General features: G+C 47.7%; 1 protein-coding gene across 2 annotated transcripts in view; it reads right to left on the minus strand.

Annotated features, from left to right (window-relative positions):
- Por (cytochrome p450 oxidoreductase) overlaps positions 1-10,776 on the minus strand; it is a 42,820-nt gene extending 32,044 nt beyond the window's left edge. The window contains exon 1 of one of the 2 annotated variants that reach the window (XM_075976807.1): positions 10,543-10,776. The gene's annotated coding sequence lies outside the window, so the exon portion shown is untranslated. The remainder of the gene's footprint in view (positions 1-10,542) is intronic. The other variant, XM_075976797.1, reaches the window with a different exon arrangement.
- Between the last annotated feature and the right edge of the window lie 11,302 nt (positions 10,777-22,078).

Raw genomic sequence — 22,078 nt, forward strand, 5'->3', positions numbered from 1 at the left:
GTCACTTGGAGCTCTTGTTACAAGACACTGTGAGCAGCCTGATCTGGTTGCTGGGCACTGAATTCAGGTCCTCTGCAAGAGCAGTAAACATTCTTAACCACTGAGCCATCTCTCCAGCCCCACAGTCAAGATGGGTCTTCCCGCATCTATGACATAAGATAAGCCTCACAGGCATATCCAGAAACCCATCTCCTGGGCACCCTAGAGTCTGAGGAGTTGACAGTAAAGATTAGCCATCACAGCAGACGTTTAGAGCTGAGAACAGGGTGCCATTCTAGTGGGGCATCTCCAGGCATTAGCAGACGCTGGCTTGTGTTCAGAGCCCACTGCCTACTTGCTCAAATACTTTTATGGAATGCACAGCCATACCCATTCACTCACACGCCACCTACGGCTGCCTTCTTGCTAAATAAAACAACAGTTGCTCAGCTGTCAGACATTACAGCACACAAGTTTCGAGAATGTACTATCTGGCCCTTCACAGAGGAGCCTGTCAGTGTCTGACTTAATCACTCTGTACCAGCACTACTTCCGGTTCTGGATCATTTTAGTGCGGTTATGTAAGATGGGAACATCAGGAAAGCTTGTGAGAAATGGAGAGAAATCTGACATTACGCAAGCTCCTGTAAGGGTAACACTAGATGAGATTAAAGAGCTGGGGCTGGGGGGTGACTCAGTCAGTAAACTGCTTGCCTTGTAAACACGAGGACCTGGGTCCCCTCCCCAGGACCCGTGTAAAGAGTGTTCAATTCACATTCTCCATTTAAAGTAGTATTTTTAAAACTACTTATTTCATGTTCAACTATGTGTATGTGTGTGAGTTCAAGTGTCTAGGGAGGCCAGGAGAGGCCGTGAGATCCCTTGGAGCAGGAGTTACAGGCTGGAGGGGTCTCTAGAGCTCACTGGTCAGTCAGTCTAACTTCAGCAGTAAGCCCCAGGCCAATGAGAGACCATGTGTCAAAAAAAACCAAGATGGGAAGCCAGAGATCTAGCTCAGTGGTTAAGAGCACTTGCTGCTCTTGCAGAGGACCCAGGCTTGATTCCCAGGACCTACATGGCACCTTATAACTGTAACTCCTGTTCCAGGGTCCTGACGCTCTCTTCTAGTCCCATAAGGCACTGCGCACATGTAGTATACAGACATAAACATATACGCAGACAAACCCATATCCATAAAATAAATAAACAAATAAAACACAACTCCTGATGGACAACTACTTAAACTGCTAAGGTTTAAGAATTAAGGGGCAGGTATGGTGATATGCACACTTCAGAGGGCAGATGCAGGAGAATGGCTGCGAGACTGAGGCCAGCTTGCTCTACACAGTTCAAGTCCAGCCTGGTCAACTTTTTTCTGTTTCAAAACAGAAAAGCAAAGAGAGGGCAGAGCACCGGGTGGTGGCGGGGGCAAATGTCTTTAATGCCAGCACTCAGGAGGCAGAGGCAGGCAGACCTTTGAGTTCAAGGACAGCCTGGTTACAGAGTAAGTTCCAGGTCAACCAGGGCTACAAAAAGAAACCCTGTCTTGAAAAAAAAAAAAAAAAAACAAAAAAAAAAACAAGAGAGAGATAGATCCTGGATTAGTGTCCTTGATTCGAACCATCACGCAAAGGCAGGGCAGGGACTGGGCACCTAACACCTCCAACTGGGGCAAAGCATCTCTTCCCACTCACCGCCCCAGATCCCCAAGCTGGAACCCTGCTTGTCACAAGGTACCATTCTGACTCTGCCCTCTTTCTCCCATCCCCAGAGCTTTACCCTTATACAGTTCTGACTGAGCCTGAGGCCTCATCCCTTCATCTACACAGGTCTAGGTAGGGTACCCTGTGGGTATCACTCCTCCATTCTTTCTTTAAAATTCTTTTATTCTATTTTTAACTCTGTGTATATGTGTGTTTGTTTGTATACGGGTACTTATATGGGAGGCCAGTAGAGAACATCGGATCCTCTGGAGCTGGAGTTACAGGCAGCTGTAAGCCGAAGGATGTGGGTGCCGAGAACTGGGCCACCTCTGCAGCTCCCTACCCCTGTGCTCTTTGGAATGCTCTATCCACGACTCAACCTCCACTGTTAACACCTTCCATCCCACATAAACACAATCCCGGATCTGAGTCCGCCTGGCAGGCACTAACTGCTCTGTGAACGCTGAGCACCGGGCTGTTGCTAGCTGCCGGTGCCAATGATGCTCACACAAAGGAAGGCCCAGGAAAGGCACACTGGGTGAGGGACCTACCTGCCTTGTGCCTTCTACTGTCAGCTGTGTGTCCCACACTCCTTCACCTTGACTGCCAGGAGGCGCTGCGCTGAGTTCCACGCTCAGTCGCAAGAGTTCCTCTCTTTCTTAAAGGATTTATTTTTATTTTATGTGCATTAGTGTTTTGCCTGCGTGTATGTCTGGGGGGGGGCTCCCCTGCAGCTGGAGTCACAAACAGTTGTAAGCTGCCATGTGGGTGCTGGGAAATTGAAGCCAGTCTTTTGGAAGAGCAGCCAGAACTCTCATCTGCCGAGCAGTCTCTCCAGCCCAAGAGTTTCTCTTGATTCTCATCTGATAGAACTATTTCCTCCCAGGTCCTGCTAAACTCTTGGTTTTGCTGGAAGAGTGTGTGGGATTCGATAAACTTACAAACTTACAAATACTTCCTGCGCACTTGTTACTTTCTAGTTGTGATGATAAAAGGCTCTGACATTCCTGGAGAGCCAGCTCAGCAGTTAAGAGCACATACTGCTCTTCCAGAGGACCCAGGTTCAGCTCTCAGAGGACTTGAGTTCACTCCCCAGCACCCACATTCGCTAGCTCACACCACTTGTAACTCCAGCTGCAGGGGATCTGATGCCCTCACATGTACATATACATGCATACACACAATTTTAATATAAAAATTAAAAATAGCTGGGCAGTGGCGGCACACATCTTTAATTTCAACACTCTGGAAGCAGAAGCAGGCTGATCTCTGAGTTCATGGTCAGCCTGGTCTACAGTGAGAGTTCCAGGACAGCCAGGGCTACACAGCAAAGCCCTGCCTCTAAATAAATAAAATAATAAAAATAAAATTTCATAGCTACTATACCTTAGAATAACAATCTTAATTGGACATCTGGGCTCAGTCAACACACAGGACAAAGATGTGCAATATTCTTGGGAGAATGATCATATTCATTCATTACACTCCTCTATACTATCATCTGAGTGCTTATCATCCTATGTCTGGTGCTGCTCCAGGCACTGGCTTATCCTCACAGAGATAACTGAAAGTTCTCTGCTCTCACTGAACTCACCTACCATTCCAACTATATTGCCACTGGGGTACAAAGTTTTCATTTCACATTATGAGACACTGTCTGTCTAACTATGTAGTCCAGGCCAGCCTCTGATTTGCAGTCCTCCTACCTCAGTCAAGGGCTAGGATTACAGAAATAAGCTACATGTCGGGCTAGACTCCTTTGGTACTGGCTACTTAATAAAAGGTAAACATAGAAAAAAAACCAAAACATGTACTCAGCAGATAAGCAGAGTGGTTTAAACTCTTGAGCAAGGCTGTGGGTATGGATTAAAGGTAGAGAATGTACCGGCACACATGAGTCCTCGATTTCATGCCTCCAGTACCTCCCTGAAAACACATACACAAAAATCTTTGTTTTTGTTTTTGGAGACAGGGTTTCTCTGTGTAACAGCTCTGGAAGTCCTAGAACTCACTCTATAGACCAGACTGACTTCAAACTCACGGAGGTCCACCCACCTCTGCCTCTGGATGCACAAAAATTCTTAAGCAAAGTGGACAAAGGGTAGGAAAGAGCATCATCTGAGTGAGGCAAGGCAGGAAGTGCCTGTAATCCCAGTACCCGAGAGGTGAAGGCAGAAGGATCAGCAGTTCAAAGGCAGTCTTGGCTACAGAGCAAGTTTAAGACTAGCCTGGGCTATGTGAGACCCTATCTCAATAAATAAATAACAAAGAAACAACAACAACAACAAAAACAGTCTTCAAGATCAATCAGAGCGTGTACCATTCTCGCCGAGGACCCAGGTTCACGTCTCAGCACCCATGTGGCAGCTGGCAATTGCCTATAACTCCAGTTCCAAAGGATCTAACACCTTCTTCTTGCTCTACCAAAACCAGGTACACATTGTGGTATACATACTTACATGCAGGCAAAACGCATAAAAATAAAAATAAATCTTTAAAACTATTGGGGGGGGGGGGGAATCAATCTAGCAATAGTACCATGGACAGATCTTGGGAAGTGGGTGGGGAGAAGCAGAAAATTACAGGCCAGCCTGGAACATGGCAAAATCCTGTCTCAAAGAAAGCAGAGTGGGCATCAGGATGACTCAGTGAGTAAAGACACCTGCTTGTAAGTCTGGCAGTCTGAGTTTGATCCCTGGGATCCATGTAAAGATGGAAGGAGAGACCTGCTTCTCCAAAGCTGTCCTATGCTGTGGCACACACTCACACACGTGCATCGTAAACACACACGTGTATCCACTCTAATAATAACAAATAAAAATACTTAAAAAAAAGAGGTCAATTTGAGGACCAACACAACAGCTACTGTAAGACCATGCAATCACAGAAAAGATTTGAAGACCCAAACCAGACAAGATGTAATGGCAGCTGCAGACCCGGAATAAAAGGGAAAGGGGAAGGTAGCATTTGTCCTTAAGAACTCTGGGGGCCGAGAACAGAAAGATGGCTGGGCCACTGTCAGGAACAGAGACCATGTTGGTGGCAGCTTATGGCTGCTGAAGTACTGTGAGAACTCCAGATCATATTGCAAGAACTTGATTTAGCGTTATGGTACTGGGGATGGAACCCCAGGACCTTCCAACACAGCAGGCAAGTGTTCCAGTGCTGAGGGACAGCCCCAGTCCCCCCAAGAATACTGTTTTAGGGGCCACTGAGATGGATCAGTGAGAAAAGGTGCTTGTTGCCAAATCTGAAGAGCTGAGTTCAATCCCCAGGATCGACATAATTAAGAATCAACTTCACAACGTTGTCCCTTTGTCTTCCGCACACATACCATGGCAAATGTACACACACACACACACACACACACACACACACACGAATGAAATACCAGTGAGCAAACCCATGACAGACACACTCTCCTCCATTAAACTATACTCCCAGTTCTCAAATTACATTATATAAGGGACCTGTCCAGGTGATACTGTGGTTTCATAAACAATCAGAAAGGCGCTGAACCCGTAAGCAAAGCCAGCACATGACCTTCTTTATGAGACCACAAACGCAGGTCAGGAAACTCTGTGATATTTGGTATGTGTACCTGCCTCAGCCCCACCTCAGAGGTGCCTGGCACAATTGGCTGACACAATCTGTGTATCTGAGGGCCTTCATCTCTGTTTGCTGTTTTGAAAACTGACCCCGGGTGACCCTCAATCACTGCATGTGTGTGCTGGGAAGGTTATCAAGAGTTTGTGTGTATCTACCCGGTCTTGTGAACCTTTATACAACAGACCCAGCATGCAAAACACACACACTGTGAAGATCAAAGTCTTACAAGTTCATGGTGTTATGAACACAAACCACCTCAGGAAGAGATGATGTGGAGACTGAACTCTGGGAAGAGGTCAGGCTGGGAAGGGCCACAGACACTGAAGCTATGACCAGGGGACATAAAGTCAAATGACTCAATACCATCTGTAACTCCACTTGCAAGTAAAATGACGTAAGTTCCACCTTAGCAAGCACACCTTGTCTATTATTCTCCCTGTTATACAATCAGGCGGACCAAAGCCAAACTCACCATGATTATTGCCTACCACAGGCTATCTCCTGTCCACTCTCAGAACAGATCACTGCCAAGGAAGCATAGCCTGGAGTGCTCTCTAATCATCCTTTACCCTTCAAATGCCTTCCTTTCTTCCTTTTCTTCCTTCCTTCTCTCCTTTTGTGAGACAGGGTCCTATGACATGCAGTGCTGGGGATGGAACCCAGGGTTTCATGCATGCTAGGTGAGAGCGCTGTACCTACTGAGCCACATCCCCAGTCAGAAGCTGCTGAGTTTCTGGAAATCACAGGTAGAGTTCTCTTAGCTGTAGTATACAAAGGAGACCAGAAGATCCCAGACCCCATTATGCCAATCAAAAGATAATTCTGAGATTGGCCTCCATCTAAGACATACCTTAAAACTGAAATAAGAGCTGGGAAGTGGAGGCAGAGGAGGGTGGATCTCTGTGAGTTCAAGGCCAGCCTGGTCTATAAAGAAAGTTCAGGGATAGCCAGGGCTACACACGGAGAAACCCTGTCCTGAAAAACAAAACAAAAGCTTGAAATAAGTGGGCAAGGAAGATGGCTCAGTGAGCAAGGCAGTTATGTCACCTGATAATAAAACAGAAAATAAAACATCAGATTATCTATTATAAGTGAAATGTTTATGTTTTCATGGTCAGAGAATGAATGAAATTTCAATTTTAAAAGCGGGGGTGAGGAGGCTAGAGAGATAGCTCAACAATGAAAGGCACTTGTGCTTGGTTCCCAGCACCCATGCCAGGTAGCCCACAACTTCCTCAATTCTAGTTCCAGGAGATCCGATGCCCTCTTCTGGCTTCCTAGTGTTTGATAGGCTAAATTAAGAGGATTGTGTTGAGTTCAAAGCCAGCCTGGGCTACGCAGTGAATCCCAGGCCAGCCTGGGCTACAGCAGAAGACTCTGTAACTCGAAGAGGGAAGTTAGGAGGCTCAGAGGGTAAAAGCATGTGCCACCACAACAGATGACCTGAGTTTGATCTCTGGGTCCTCCATGCTGTTCTCTGACATAGTATTTAGAACATATGCCCTTATCCCATAAATAAATATAATTTTTTTAAAAAAAAAATTAGCCCAAGAAACAAGGACTGGGGAAATGGTTCAGTTGGTAAAGTGTTGCAATTTCTAAAACTTAGCTTAAACAAACAAACAAACAAAACCAGCCAGCGTGCTGACATGCACTTGTAAACCCTGGTGCTGAGAAGGCAGAGACAGGTGGATCCCTGGGATGTGCAGGCCAGCCATCCCAGCCATATCAGCCAGCTTCAGGTCAATGAGAAACTGACACGGAAAGACTCAGTGGTACTAGCTGCCTAGAGCCTGGCACAGTTCCCGGCCTCCCAAGGCCGCTCCTCTTGCATGCTTCATTGCTCTGTTCTGTTCCATGTGGCCACTGAGCGCTCAACACTACAAAGCACCTCTCATCTGTCACCTCAGGGATAAATCTGGCTTATTCTGCCATACGTATTCAGTTTTCTGTTTGCTTCTGTCCCCAGCAAGGTTCTCAAGGAGCTGAACCAAAGACACACCCTAAGGGCCTTTGAAGTGTCATTCCATGGGGACCTAAGCCTACCAAGAACAGCAAGAATCAACAGCTACCTTCTACCTGGGCATGGTGGGGCATACCTGGAAATCCATCACTCTTAAGACTGAGGCAGGAGGATTGCTACTTAGAGACAAGGACTTATTATTAAAAAAAAAAAAAACCCTAACCTGTGGGAGATGGAGACAGAAGGACCAGGAATTCAAGACCATCCACTGCATGAGAAAAACAAATGACAAAAATTAACTAATTAATTAAAATAAAAATTAAGCAAGCTTCTAAGCTAATCCGGGAGACTGATGGAACAGAGATTCTTTCCTCAGCTTTACTGATGTAGAAATCAAAGCTTGGTGTGTACCTGTGGCTTATCCCAGCAGATAAACTACCTTTGGCCCAGTACTGCACCAAGTGCAGCAAGTCCGGATTTCTGCCCAATGCCAAACAGCAGAACTGTATGGAAAGATGAGCTTTGCGCTGCAGCCCATGTGAAATAAATAATAATAAAAAAGAGGATTTGGCACCAGGGAGCTGATACATCCCCTGTAAACCCAACATTTGGGAGGATGAGGCAGGAGGATTGCTACAAATTTGAAGTCAGCCTGGATTATACAAGTAGTTCTGGGCCAGTCAAAGTTTTGTGACAAGACTTTGTCACAAAACAAACAATAGAGGGGGACCAAAAAAAGAAAAAGAAAGAAAACCCTAAGAAGTGGTACTTCCTATTTATAGACACTACTTGTTTCTTTTACTATAATGTGCTGTAAGACACACAAGAGGGTATGAACTCAGTCCTGCTTTGTGCTATTGGTTCTATTCTTTTCTTTTCTGAAACAAGATCTTACCACGCCCTCAAGTCTTGAGTGGGTTGGTAGAGTGCTGGTCCAGCACAGGGCAAATGGGCAAAGCAAAAATAAAAATGTTTGGGTATGTGTGTGAAGGAATATGCCCAATACACAATAGATTTCATACCTGTATGAAAAGCCGATAAAGAAAAAATAAACTAAGGAAAGTTGTGGCTCACTCAGCTGAGGCCCAGAGGCCTGGCTTGGGGTGTGAAGTGACTACACACCTGCCAAGGATGCTGCTGGAGCCTCTTACAAAGACAGTGTGACAGTTGTGTAAGGTTTCACAAAGGGGGGAAATCCCTAAGAAGTAGACACTAGAGCCAGGAGTGGTGGTGCACATCTATAATCCCAGCACACAGGAGGCAGAGGTAGGAGGATCAGGGATTCAAGGTCAGTCTGGGTGACCCGAGACCCTGTCTCAAAACAACTAAGGTCCAAAATTGCAATGTTGAAATGACTTATGGATTAGTAAGTAAATGTTTTGTTCTTGGCAGGCAGTTCTTACCAAACTATCTGCTAAGTACATAGAGACTTACTCAATGGATGTGGATCCTGACTTTCAAGGAGTTAAGAAAACCTCAACCCAGAGTGATTTCCAGGTACCAAAGTCCAACTCTGGAATCTTCCAGCGTAGATCCTGCCTCTTATTTTCTCAAGTGCCAGATGTGAGGGTAATACTATAATATCCCATTCTCTCCAGTGCAGGCCTGTTTTCTGGCCACTTTTTGATAATGACTGAGCAACTCCCATATCAGAGGGTATAAAACTTAAGATCCGCTCACTCTCCAAAGAAAGTGAAAACTCAGACAGGGTCTCTCTGTGTAGCCCTGGTTGTCCTGGCCTTGAACTTACAGAGTGCCTCTGCCTCCTGAGCTGGGGGATTAAAAGGTGTATGCCACCACTACCTGGCTGTGAAAACTCTATAAAGCGACTACTTTAACTGTCGTGAAGGTGGACCATTCTGGGTTTCCTGACTTTACTATCTGGGTTCTCTGAGCAGTCAATTCAAAGATTACCATTCAAGGGGGAATCTATGAGAGTAGAATTTGTGTGCGGTTAATGAACCAAAACTACAAACAGCTCCAGGAGTTACTGCCCTGTATATTAAGAACAAATCTCCATGGCTAGATAACCACTTGGTTTACAAAGAACAGCCCAGTTCTCAATACCACTGGCCAGGCTCTTTCTTCTTCTCAGAGAGTTTTCCTGAGCCCGGGTCTGGATGTGCAGCCCTGGCTGACTTGGAACTTGCTGACCTTGAATTCAAACATTCTCCTGCTTCAGTCTCCTGAATATTGAAAATGTCACAACCCTGGTCAGGCCAGGTGACACACACCTAGAATTTTTGTCTTCAGGAGGCTGACAGGAGAATCAATCAGTTCAATGGCAGGCACAGGCCAGCCTAGTCTGCATAATGAAACCTGGTCACAAAACAGCAAAAACAAGTCAACCCTAGGGGAGAGCAGTGGGACAACTAAAGCCAAAACTGAAGCTCAAAAGAGTGATGTATGTATCCTGCCAAAGTGGCAAGACTCAAAGTCAGGGCCGTCCCCACCAGTTAAGCTTCCCTTTGTGCTTCCATTATTCTCCTGCATGGCTAGGCTCCGAGCTAGCCTCTGAAGTTCTTGGTTCCATTTCAAACACACAGCCGCTTTCACTGAAGTGTCCCTGAAATCCTCAATCCTGGGTACTCACTGGCTTACACAATGCTGAATCGTCTTGGGAAAAGAAAATTGGGGGGGGGGGGGGGCGGGACAGTCCAGGTCAAGTACCGGAAAGATGCCTCGCTCCTGCCGTCCCGCAGATCTCGACTTCTCACCCAGTTGCTCCCAAGAGCTCCGGGTGTCACTGCTGCTTCAAGAGAGCCCGACAAAGGTGTGTCGCAGACACTGTCCCGAGAGGGTGACTGCCCCAGGGATGCAAGCTGGACGACTCCAGGCTACCTGATTGCTGCCGGATCCTATTCTCCTCATAGAGCTCATTCTAATGTGAGTGGGTTTTATAATCTGCTGCCCCCAAAGTCCCGTCGCGCAGGTGGGGAAACTGAGGCTTGGAGAGGGAATGTTGCTTTGCCTGAGAGAGGAGTCGAGAGGACCGGATCCCCACCCGCAGATGCAAAGATCCGACCCTCAGGTGAAAGCCGCTATAGGGAGGCGTCTGGAAACGACGACCCTCAATACTCCCCGCGACAGGTTAGGTCGAGGTAGGAAGCACCACCCCAAGAGAAGGGCCGAGGTGGGAAGTCTCGCCTTCCGCACGGGGAGAGACGCGCGGAGATCCGACCTAAAAACCCTCTCCGGAGTCACCAGCCGGGTAGTCGTAACGACAGGAGGTGACCCGGAATAGCGGAGCCTCCCCCACCCCCCCGAAGTCTCCCAATCCTCACTCACCCAGCGCTCCTCGGTACCGACCCGCTCACACACCGCGCGCGGCCGGGTAGATCTCTGAGGCACTGGGGCCGGACGCAAGCCCGCACCACTGGGGCGCTACCACCATTCCCGAAGGCTGAGGGGGTGGGGCGTGGCCGGCACAGCCGAGACTCCGCCCACAAGACCCTCACGCGCGCGCTCTAAAGGACGGCCTTCTTTCCTTTGCTCCCCTGCCAAATCTGCGCTTCTTGGTACGGTCCTAGTGGGTCACGCCCCTTAACTCTGCTCGGAAAGCCCCGCCCCTAAGTCGAGCTCTCCGTTCCTAGGCCACGCCCCACTTTGCTCCTCAGAGAAGCCCCGCCCCCAGGCCACGCACGGGTGCCTAGGTTACGGCACGCCCCTCTCGAAGAGACCCCGCCCAGTCCTGGGCTTAGAGTGGAGGTAAGGGTGCACGGCTGTGGCAGCTTGTTCTTGCGTGACCCTGCCTCTCCCCCTGGCAACTGAATTCGCTCTCTTGGGTCAATGCGGGATCGTGGCTGGGCGTCACCTCGTGTGGCCTCCTGCTGCTGGCCTCGAGCTCCTGTCTTTGTCAGCTGATAGTGTCGAGGCTGATGCCGGCACCGTTGGCCCAGGGGTTCCCGACTGAGATTTGAAAGTTAGCCGGCTGGAGGGAGGAAAGTGGCTAGGGAAGAGGCGAAGGCAACAAGGTTTGGAAATCTGGATGCCAGCAGCCGTGCTTGTCATCCCAGCGCTCAGGAGGCTGAGGCTGGAGGATTGCGAGTCGGAGACCAGCCTACGCTGTTACAGATCGAGGACCAGGAGAGCATAGGCTACCAAGTGAGACCTGCCTCCAAAATAAAAAAGAGCCACAGCAGATGTAGCTCAGCTGGTGCAGCTCTCACCTAGCATGCAGGAAGCCTTGAATTCCATCCCAGCACTGCATAAACGGAGCAAAGCCGAACAAGTCCCAGCACTCAGAAGGCTGCAACAGGAGAATCACCCTTAGCTACATAATGAGTTTATGGCCAGCCTGAGCTACTCGTAACGGTCTCAAAAAACAAAAACAAAGAAACAAACAAACAAAAAAGAAAAACCAGAAAATTCAGCTGTATTGAAATTAAGAATCCCACCTCTGCCCCCTACAGGTTTGGGGTAACAGGAATGTGAGAATTGGGTGACTGAACAATCTTTGTTCCTAAGGGCAAGAGTGAGTGCGCTGGACAGCAAAGACTATCTTTACGACTGTTACTATTATTAGCAAAGGTTACCCAAGATGGCTCTCTAGGTAAAAGGTGCTTGTTGTTCAAGATGACTCAGTCTGTGCTCGGGAGGAACAGCGGAAGGAGAGAACTGCCTCCCTCTGATTGCCCTCTGACACATGTATGCCACTTGCTCACGCACTAATAAAAAGTAAATGCAATAAAAAATTTTTAATGTTCTGCTGTGACCCAGCACTGCGGAGGCAGAGGCAGGAGGATCTCTGTGTGTTCAAGACCAGCCTGCCCTGCATAGAGAACTCTAGGCCAATCAAGGCTATATAGTGAGACTGTCTCCAAATAATAGTAACAGTAATTAGAAGAAGATAGGCTTTACTACAAATTCCTCTTGGACCAGTGAGCAACTTCTTTCAGAGACCTCTCTCCATCTTCATTAAATGTGTAATTATATATATATATGTGTGTGTGTGTGTGTGTGTGTGTGTGTGTGTAAGCTTTATTATTGTTTTTCCTTTTTCCTTTCTTTCTGGCTGTACTGGAACTCGCTCTGTAGACAGTCTGGCCTCACTCAGAGATCCCCTGCCTCTGCCTCCCCAGTGCTGGGATTTAGAATGTACGCCGCCACCCCCCTCCCCCCACATTATTGTTTTTCAAGCCAGAGCCTTATGTAGCTCAGGATGGACTCCAACAAGCCATACAGCCAAGACTGGCCTTGAGCTCCTTTCAGGCATGCTCGCCACATCTGGCCTTTCCCCATTTAAGACAAGGATGGGCCTGTGAGATGTCTGAGCAAGGAAAGGTGCTTGCTGCCAAGCCTGACTGACAGCTTGAGTTGGATCCTGAAGATCCATAAGAACGGAGAGAAATGACTCCAGGAATTTATCCTCTGACTTACACACACACACACACACACACACGAAATGTAATTTTAAAATATTGGTTTGGGTTTTTTTTTTTTTTTGGGTTTTTCAAGACAGGGTTTCTCTGTGTAGTACTGGCTGTCCTGGAACTCACTCTGTAGACCAGGCTGACCTCCAACTCAGAGATCCACTTGCCTCTGTCCCCCAGTGCTGGGATTAAAGGCGTGCGCCACCACCAGCTGGCTTCAAAAATACTTAAAACAGGCAACCATGAATAAAATAGTGTAATATAAAATCCTACAAAAAAGAGATTACGATGGCACCCGAGGTTGCGATTCCTATGGCTAGGAAGGAACCAGTTTGACACAGAAAATGAATCTACCCCAGCAACAGGTTTGGTGAACTACAGACCTCAGGGTAGGGCTGGCCCAGTCCAACTAGGGAATGAGCAACAGGAGACTCTTACAGCAACCCATGTGATTGCTGCAGCAGAAAGCCATACCCGATATTTGTGTCATCCTTTCAACACCACTCGAATGCCTCCCAGATGCTCTGCTAAGCCTTGAAATCCTACTTCCTGCTTTTGCCTTTAGAGCAGAAATACAGATCTGATTGGGGTGAGGGACTTTTTTGTGGCTAATTTGTCTTCCCTCCCTCCCTCCCTCCCTCCCTCCCTCCCTCCCTCCCTGTTGGCCAGTGAACCCAGGGCCTCTGAATGCTAGGCAAGGACTGTCTCTCCAAGCCCTGCCCCGGGCATCTCACTGGGGAATTCTAGGCAAGTGATCTATCACTGAGTCACACGGGTGACTGCTTTTCACCTGACGCCAGTGCTCCTGGGTTCACATTTCACCTGGGTAGCTCCAGACGCTTCCTGACTGTATGTGAGTTTCTCCTGTGCTCCTCAGCCAATGTCCTGGTCACTGCCCTTGCCTTCTGAAAATGCACAGTCAATAAATAGGTGGCGGGGGGGGGGGGGAACCTCACACTAACTAATACAGGCTCAGATTCTATATGGATAAAATAATCTTTTTAAAGGTGTGCACCACTACCACTTGGCCAAATATTTTTAGGGATGTCATAAAAGTTAGGCTTGGTGATGGATAGCGATAATCCCAGCACTACTGAGACAGAGGCAGAAGGATTATCTGTCCAGCCTAGTCTCTACAGCGAGTTCTAAACTAGTCAAGGTTATATAACAAGACCTTGTCTCGGAAAAAGAAAAAGGAAGAAGAGAAAAGAAATACCATGAATTGAGTGTGATGGTGAAAACCTATAATCTCTGTGCTTGGGAGTTAGACACAGGAGGATTAGGAGTTCCAGAACATCCGGAGCTACATGAGGAGGCGAAGGCTGCTCTGGGCTATCAGAACTTGAAGAAAGGAAGGAAGGAAGGAAGGAAGGAAGGAAGGAAGGAAGGAAGGAAGGAAGGAAAGAAGGAAGGAAAGAAGGAAGGAAAGAAGGAAGGAAAGAAGGAAGGAAGGAGGAAAGGAAGAAGCTGGGTATGATATTTTGGGGCCAGCCTAGACTACATAGTGAGTTCTTACCTATAACTAAATATGGCTGGTGAGATGGCTCAGCAAATAGAGGCACATGTTGCTAAGCCTGACAACCTGAGTTCGATCCCCAGGACTCTCGGTGGAAGGAGAGAACCAACTGCCAAAAGTTGTTCTCTGACCTCCACACGGGGGCCGCCGCACCATACACCCATCTAAACACCAAACAAATGAGACTAATGTGAGGGAAACAAACAGATAAATACTTGATGTGTGTCAAAAATCAGCAAGCACGTTTCCAAAGACAACTAATTAGAAGAAAATATTTGCAACTACAAGCAAAGAGTATGTCCAGAATAAAGAGCCCCTGCTAATTAATTAAATAAGCAGGATTAATTAACGCAAGTAGACAAAAGACAGAACTCAGCAGTTTCCGGCCAAGGAAGCACAAACTACTCTAACTACATGAAGTTTCCCAGCATCACACAGAGAAGTGAAGTGAGCTAAAATTTGGCAAAGAGGTGGGCAGTGGTGGCGCACGCCTTTAATCCCAGCACTCGGGAGGCAGAGGCAGGTGGATCTCTGTGAGTTCGAGACCAGCCTGGTCTACAAGAGCTAGTTCCAGGACAGGTTCTAAAACTACAGTGAAACCCTGTCTCAAAAAAATCAAAATCAAATCAATCAATAAATAAATAGAATTTGGCTGAGAGGTTGTGCTTCTGCTGGGCTATAACCAAATGCGGACGTTTAATGATACATGGTTAGTGAAGGTCTTCAGAAACAGGTCTGTGTTTTATTATTGCTAAATCTGTAAGTAAGGAGTGTCTAGTTATTTAAAAAAAAACAAAAAGACAGGGACGAGAGCTTATTGATGATACACACAATTGGTACATTCTGCCATAATTGCCCTTCTTTAATGGGGGTGGGAAGTCGGCCAGTAAAGGCACCTGCAGCCAAGTCTATTGACATGAGTTCGATCCCCGAGAACCCCAGGTAGCGGGAACAATGATGCCTACAGATTGCTTTCTGACTTCCACGGCATACACCACGGAGTACATATCCTGGTGTGTGTCTCCCCACACAAAGAAATAGCATAGTTTTTAAATTAAATCACAGTTCGCATTTCTCAATTTTAAGAAAAGATACGCCTAAGGGCTGATTACAGACACTAGCCGTCTGCCAACCCCCCACCACTTGCTTATCCTGGCTGCCCAGAGGGGATCAAGACTCACCCCATTTTCTCCTTTCTTTTGGTTCTTATTCCAAGCTAACCAATTAGTGTTTTGTTTGTTTGTTTGTTGGCTTGCTTATTTGTTTGTTGCAGGGCTTGATGACTCCTACAGAGACACTTTAAATTGGTATTTTTGTGACTGCTTTTGTCCTAAGCTCCATTTTTGTTTTGTGGGACTGGGGATTGAACTAGAACCTTCCACCTGCTAGGCCGGTGCACAGCCTGACACCAAGCTATAGCCCCAGCTCCCTTTTTGAAAACGTTTTCTTCTGGGGCAGGGTCTCACCAAGTTACTCATGCTAGGTTTGAACTCACTGTAACCCAGACAGACCTTTATATCTTTGCGCCTCCTCCCTCTGTCCCCTGAGTAGCTAGAATGACAGGCCTTTGTCACCAGGGCCGGCTCTATCCCCGAGTTTTGTTGTCAGGTTTTGTGTGGGTGCATGTTTACTATTTTTACCCATTTTAGTGTGTGTGGGGGTGTGGACATTGGTGTCCATGTGCTACAGCACGCGTGTGGCGGTCAGAAGACAACTCGCAGGAGTCGGCTCTCAACTTCCACCATGTTGCTCCCAGAAACTGAACTCAGGCAAGCATCCTTATCTGCTGGGCCACCCTATGCCTGATATTTTAGGTGCTGACTCTGATGTCATCGAAGACTTATGGTTTTTTTTTGATTGGTTGGTTGGTTTGAGTCAGGGTCTTGTTATATAGACCCTGGCTGGCCTAGAGCTCACTGTGTAGACCAGAACTATATTTAAGTCTTGCTCATATATATATGATTAAGGTTATTGAACCCACAGTTCACCCTCACTTCCACATCTTTCCAATGTAGTTGTTTTGATATCTAACTTAATTTAGTTCCTCTTCGTCATCCTGATGATTAATGCAGCAACCTAGACCTTTAGCTTTTGATCCATGAGCAGTCGCACTATCTCTTACCGTTACGCAATGTAGCCCTTGCCCCTTGCTCTGTCCCCATCTCTGCCTCCAGGTTCTACTATCAGGGTCTCTGTTTGCATTCTGGGGTTTCACAGGGTTTGTGCTCTAATACACTTTCTTCTTCATGGTCTGATAGCTGGAACCTAAAGGTCAAGTCAACAAGCAGTGTGGACATTGCTGTCACAGTGTACCTGTGTAAACAACATCTCAAACCATCCCTGAAATCAGAGTCACAGAGTGCTTTCTCTGCAGTCCTCCTCTGCCTACAGGTTACCTGGTACTTTAGAGGATCCAGTGAAATAAACCTCAACTGGTACAACCCCTGCCTAGAACCTCCCAGTAAGGGGCAGGGGTGTGGCTCAATGGTAGAACCCCTGCCTAGAATCCCCCAGTGAGGGGCTGGGGTGTGGCTCAATGGTAGAGCCCCTGCCTAGAATCCCCCAGTGAGGGGCAGGGGTGTGGCTCAGTGGTAGAGCTCCTGCCTAGAATCCCCCAGTGAGGGGCTGAGATGTGGCTCAGTGGCAAAGCCTTTCTGTTTGTGAAGCCCTGGATTCAATCATTAGCATTGAAAACATAGCTATAAAGGAAAGGCATGGATTTTCCTTGAACCTGGTTCTGTGAAACTTTTCCAGGGACAGACCCCTTCCAGTGCTGACAATTCTGTGTCCTGTCCTGATTGGCTAATGCCATTCTTATCACACATGCTTAATCTTATTTGGTGAATCAATGGGTCCACTAGGTCTAGAATGCAGAGGCATTGGAGACCTGGCTTCCACTTGGATCTCCATAGCTTTCCTCTATGAAGTAGTAAGAGTCCAAAGGGAAGCCAGACCTGGTGGCCCGTGTGTCACTTTCGGAGGCTGAGAAAGAACGATCAAGGTCAATCTGGGCAGCACAGTGAGTTCTAAGGTAGTACATACAGAGACCTTGTCTAAAACATCGGGTGGGTAGGGATGGGAAAAGAACTACAGGAAGAGCCAAAAACAGGAAGGAACAAAGTCATCCAAAGCCATAGTGATCCCCGCCCCCTTGGAAAAGTAACTGGAGGTACACAGCTTAGGCCTGGGTGTCAGCCTAGCGGAAGGACTGGACTGATGCCATCCCAGAACATGTCACTGTCTCTAGGAGAGAAGGACTGTTTAGCCCAAGACTCTGTGGATGCTTGTGTTTTTTGTTTTGGTTTGGTTTTGGTTTTTTGAGACAGGGTTTCTCTGTGTAACAGCTCTTGTTCTCCTAGAACTCCTTCTGTAGACCAGACTGGCCTCGAACCCACAGAGATCCATCTGCCTCTGCCTCCCGAATGCTGGGAGTAAAGGTGTGAGCCACTACCACCTGCCTTGACTCTTGTCTCTTTTGAACCCTCACCATCAAACAAAGGGGGGAAGAGGCTGTAGGTACAGGCGTGGCAGTCAGAAAGACTGCTCAGAAAATGGCAAAAGGGGCCACAGGATGGTAGATCTGTTACCTCACTCCAGTTCTTAGAGCGCCTACAGTGGAGCTAGGCGGTCCTCTAGCAGACCATAGCAAAGCACTTTCCTTTGCAGCAGTGGAGGAGGAACTCAGGCTATCATTCAGGCTAAGCGGGTGTTCTACCACTGAGCCACACCCCAGCCCCTCACTGGGGGATTCTAGGCAGGTGTTCTACCACTGAGCCACACCCCAGCCCCTCACTGGGGGATTCTAGGCAGGTGCTCTACCACTGTGTCACACCCCAGCCCCTTACTGGAGGATTCTAGGCAGGTGCTGTACTGCTGAGATGTAACATGTCCTAGATATCATAGCAAATCTCTCTGAAATACACACTCGACAGAAGAGTCCAGAGGTTCAGAGAATGGGAGGGATCCACCCAAAGATTCTCTGCCTAGTGAGTGCTCTCAAGGTCCCCAGTCTGATAGCTGTTTCAAGTTGCTGAACTAGAAGGTATCTTAAAGTCCCCAGGTGACGGTGTCTCATCTAGTAGACATCTCAAGGTCCACCAACTATTAGATCGTCATGATTTATGTTGTCAGTCTGACAGAATCCCCAGTGAGCTGGGCGATGGGCACGCCTGGGAGTGATTATCTTGTTCTGGTTAATTGAGGTGAGAGGACCTCTGCCCATTGTGGGCAGTGCCATTTCCTGGCTGGGATCCTGGGGTGTCTAAGTGGGTTAAGAGAGCTGAGTAGCAGCGTGGATTTATCTCTGCTTCCAGATGGTGGGTGTAGTGGACTGTGCCCTTGAACTGTGAGTCAGAACAACCCCCTTCTCTCTTTAAGTTGCTTTTATCAGAGTATTCTTTATCACAGCAAAAGCAGCAGAAGAAACTGGGACATAGGTGTTTCAGGATTGCCAGCTAGACGTTCTGTGTACCGGACCTGATTACTAACAATGGGCTGGCAAAGCATCTCCCAGCTATCCCTGCTCTGCTTTCCCTGCAGAGTCTGCCTTCCCCAGGGCCTGAGTGTGGGATCTACCCTCTAGGATTCCTGCCCCAGCCCCCAGGGAGTGTCTATGTGTTCCATGCTCGCTTTGGAGTCATTCTCTTTCTCACGGGGCACAGCTTCTATGCTCTCAACCAGGGGGTCCTCTCCGGCGGTGATTCTCACGAGCCCTGTTTCTGACACCACACCTCTCAGCACTTCTCACATCCTGGCCTCTTTTTCTGTCATGGGTACATAGAAGCTTCAGATACCCTGAACCCATGGTGCGTCTCTAAGGTTGGGTACACGGTCCTCTTCTACATCTCAGAAAATACCAGCATATTTGGCTGAAGAGTGCGTGGTCTTCATACGAGAAGAAAGAGGGGCCCCAGATTAACATGATTGTGTTAACGTCCCTTGTAGTATGCCAAAGGGTGTGGTTGGTTTTTAAGAAGTATAAACTAAGAGACAGGGTGGTAGACTAGCTCTTGTAGACCAGGCTGGCCTCGAACTCACAGAGATTCTCCTGTCTCTGCCTCCCGAGTGCTGAGATTAAAGATGTGTGCCTGCCACCACTGCCCAGCCAGAGTGGTAGGCTTTCAAAGGCAGGAACAGCTCTGTACATTCAAAGCCTGCTAATGCTACACAGATGATCTCTTCTTTTCAAACCTGGGGGCTGGAGAGATGGCTCAGTGCATAAGAGCACTGGCTGCTCTTCCAGAGGACCCAGGTTCAATTCCCAGCATTTATATGACAGCTTACAACTGTCTGAAAGTCCAGTTCCAGGGGATCAAACACCCTCACACAGACATACAAGCAGAAAACACCAATGCAAATAAAATAAAAATAAGTAAGTCAATTAAAAAAAATACAAACCCAGGCTGGGGAGTTACTCCAAGTTACTCCATCAGTAAAATGTTTGTATTGCAAGCATGGGACAAGCATAGGATGAGGTAGATCCTGGCCCTCATGATGTGGTGGCATGCACCTGTAACCCAGTTCTAGGTAAGCAGAGGCAGGAGGATTCTGGAGCTTGCTGCCTAACCACTCTAAGCTGCTTGTCAACCCTAAGCTGCTTGTCAAACGTCAGGCCTATTTGTTGTTTTGGTGTGACGTTCCTTCACAACCGCCATCTTAGAAATTCAGCTTCTCCCTTTACAAAAAGATCATCCCCCCCAACCCCGCAAAAAAAAAAAGACCATTCCCACCTGACCTGTTGACTGTTTATATCCCTTCATGAGGGTGGGGTCACAAGACCCTCACCTGAGTATCTAGCCACTTCCAGCAACCTGTTATGTAGCTGTGCCTTAATTGCATGTGGCCTATTGGAGGGGCTGCTGTACATAGGCGGGGAAGAATAAGGGAGAAGGGTCTATCTATGTGTCTCTGCAGACGTTCTCTTCCCTGCTGAGCAAAGATTTTCCAGCATAGCCTTGTCAGGGAGGGCCACCCACACCCCTGCAAATTACCCCTTCATCTATGCTCTGTAACAAAGACCAAGAAGTTGGCTCCCCAAAGTAAACTTTGGTGAAATCATACCTCAGCTTGTTATTAGGATTTGAGGAGAAGGGGTAGACCTCACGCGTCTCCCTCTGGGAAGGAAGCTTAGCAACACCTTGTTTCAAAAGAACAGGGTAGAGGACGTGGAGAGACGGCTGAGTGGCTAAAAGCACTGACAACTCTTTCAAAGAGTCATGAATCAGTTCCCAGCATCCACATGGCCCCTTCCAGCATTACTCCAGTCCCAAAGGATATCTGGTATCTGTGGGTACTGCAGGCTCATGCCACATTTACTACAACTATAGGCAAAACACTCATACATATAAAATAAAAATAAATATTTTTAAAAGGTGAAAGGCTCCTGAGAAATGATACCTAATATTGATCTCTGACCTTCACACACACATCACACATACACACACACATACGCACATCACACACACTACAATCTAAGCATGTGGCTAATGCCTGCAATTCTAGTATTTGGGAGGCTGGCTGCAAACTTGAGAGTAGCCTAATCTACATGAGTTTCAGGCTAGCCTGGGCTATAGAATGAGAGAGAGAGAGAGAGAGAGAGAGAGAGAGAGAGAGAGAGAGAGAGAGAGAGAGAACATTTTGCACTGTGAGATCCTGGTTTGATCCCCTGCACTGCATAAAAGCCAAAATAGCACATCAGCCCTCTAACACAGCTTTGAGAAGCTGAGAAGCTACCAGTAGGGCCAGTAAGATGGCTCAGTGGTAAGAATGCTTGCCACCAACCCTGGCCACCTATATTCAATCCCACACGATGAGAGGAAAGAACTGACTCCCTCTACAAGATACCACAGAGGACCACCCTGGAGAAAAAATTAGATGAAATACAAATTCAAATGCTATCAGTGTTGCCCTGGAATGTGAGGGACGTAAGTCCGTGGAGTTACTTAGACTCACAAGGCTAGGATGACACCAAGGCCAGGCAACTTGAGTTAATAAAGTTCAGAGACCCAGGGCTGAAATCCTTCAGACATTCAGAAGCTCAACCACAGGTCTGGCCTTGGTCAAAGCTCTGCTCTGTTTTCCTTTGATAAGAAATCAGATTTATTTTTTATTGTCAGCCAAAGGGAATGGGAAAAGAATGCTGCCCTCCCCCAGTTCTTTTTAAATATTTTTATCCTTTGAAGTCAGTGTTTGGCCTGCATATATGTCTGTGCGCCCTGTGCATGCAGTTCTTATAGCAGCCAGGAGAGGGCGTGAGATCCCCTGGAACTAGAGTTACAGATGGTGATGAGCTGCTCTGTGGGTGCTGGGAATTGAACCTGGGTCCTCTGGAAGAGTGAGAAGTGCTCATAACTGCCTGACTCATCTTCTCAAGCCTCCGTTGACTGCTTCTGCAGGGAGTTCCGAGGCTCCTCATGACAGACAGATGACATAGGGTGAAAGACAGCTTCCTTATGAGTCTTGTCATCAGAATAAAGGGGGGAAGCAGTGGGACTCACTTCCCTAACTTTCAGACCTTCCCTAACTCTACCAGCTCTTGGCCTCACGGGATCCTGAAGTCTGTGAGTGATTCTGGCTTTGTTCTGGGGGGGGTTCACATGTGTGTGAGTGAACATGTACGTGTGTGGTGCACATGTGTGTGAGGGTACCTATGTGTGTGCAGTGTGGGTGTACTGTGTGTAGGGTGCACATGTGTGTGAGGGTACATATGTGTGTGCGTGGTGCACATGTATGTGGGTGCACTGGGTGGGGGTAACGTGTGGTGCACATGTGTGTGAGGGAACATGTGTGCATGGTGCACACGTGTGTGAGGGTAACATGTGTGGTGCACATGCGTGTGAGGGAACATGTGTGCATGGTGCACACGTGTGTGAGGGTAACGTGTGTGGTTCACATGCGTGTGAGGGAACATGTGGGGGGTAATGTGTGTGGTGCACAT

This window comes from Microtus pennsylvanicus, chromosome 1 (assembly GCF_037038515.1).
Source record: "Microtus pennsylvanicus isolate mMicPen1 chromosome 1, mMicPen1.hap1, whole genome shotgun sequence".
NCBI lineage: Eukaryota > Metazoa > Chordata > Mammalia > Rodentia > Cricetidae > Microtus > Microtus pennsylvanicus.